Source organism: Monodon monoceros, unplaced genomic scaffold (genome assembly GCF_005190385.1).
Source record: "Monodon monoceros isolate NGI ecotype Baffin Bay Population unplaced genomic scaffold, NGI_Narwhal_1 Super_Scaffold_22, whole genome shotgun sequence".
Classification (NCBI taxonomy): domain Eukaryota; kingdom Metazoa; phylum Chordata; class Mammalia; order Artiodactyla; family Monodontidae; genus Monodon; species Monodon monoceros.
In genome coordinates, this window is record NW_021703779.1 from 21,071,482 (window position 1) to 21,072,462 (window position 981).

Here is a 981-nt window from a genome sequence, read left to right on the forward strand (position 1 = left end):
ATTCCATCCAAAAACAGCAGATTACACTTTCTTCTCAAGTGTGCACGGAACATTCTCCAGGACAGATCACATCTTGGGTCACAAATCAAGCCTCAGTAAATTTAAGAAAACTGAAATCATATCAAGCATCTTTTCTGACCACAATGCTATGAGATTAGAAATGAATTACAGGGAAAAAAACGTAAAAAACACAAACACATGGAGGCTAAACAATATGTTACTAAATCACCAAGACATCACTGAAGAAATCAAAGAGGAAATCAGAAAATACCGAAAGACCAATGACAATGAAAACATGATAATCCAAAACCTAGGGGATGCAGCAAAAGCAGTTCTAAGAAGGAAGTTTATAGCTTTACAAGTCTACCTCAAGAAACCAGAAAAATCTCAAATAAACAATCTAACCTTACACCTAAAGGAACTAGAGAAAGAAGAACAAACAAAACCCGAAGTTAGCAGAAGGAAAGAAATCATAACGATCAGAGCAGAAATAAATGAAATACAAACAAAACAATACCAAAGATCAATAAAACTAAAAGCTGGTTCTTTAAGAAGATAAGCAAAATTGATAAACCATTAGCTAGACTCATCAAGAAAAAGAGGGAGAGGACTCAAATCAATAAAATTAGAAATGAAAAAGGAGAAGTTACAACAGACGCTGCAGAAATACAAAGCATCCTAAGAGACTACTACAAGCAACTCTATGCCAATAAAATGGACAACCTGGAGGAAATGGACAAATTCTTAGAAAGGTATAATCTTCTAAAACTGAAACAGGAAGAAATAGAAAATATGAACAGACCAATCACAAGTAATGAAATTGAAACCGTGATTAAAAATCTTCCAACAAACAAAAGTCCAGGACCAGATGGCTTCACAGGTGAATTCTATCAAACATTTAGAGAAGAGCTAACACCCATCCTTCTCAAACTCTTCTAAAAAATTGCAGAGGAAGGAACACTCCCAAACTCATTCTATGAG